Here is a 294-nt window from a genome sequence, read left to right as displayed (position 1 = left end):
CAGCTGCCTTACTTTCTGGCCTCGTACCTTACTTGCCCATCCCAAGTACTTTCCCCCCCTCGAGCAAGTCCGCCGGAAGTACGGACACCCCACAAATTAGAAGCTAGCACCCGGCAACAGAACAAGGAGTAGCTGGATATAAGTTGTCTCGTCAGCTAGACCGAGGTGGCAGCAGAAGAAGCAGACCAGACCCAGCAGACAGGGCAGTCACAGGACAGGAGGTACTCGGGGCACGGCGTCTCTCGGTGGGGTCACGCCTTTGCCCACGCCAATAAACCAGCAAGACCCCTTTCA

This window comes from Penaeus vannamei, chromosome 34 (assembly GCF_042767895.1).
Source record: "Penaeus vannamei isolate JL-2024 chromosome 34, ASM4276789v1, whole genome shotgun sequence".
NCBI lineage: Eukaryota > Metazoa > Arthropoda > Malacostraca > Decapoda > Penaeidae > Penaeus > Penaeus vannamei.
The sequence above is the reverse complement of the archived record's forward strand: the minus strand, read 5'-3'. Positions refer to the sequence as shown.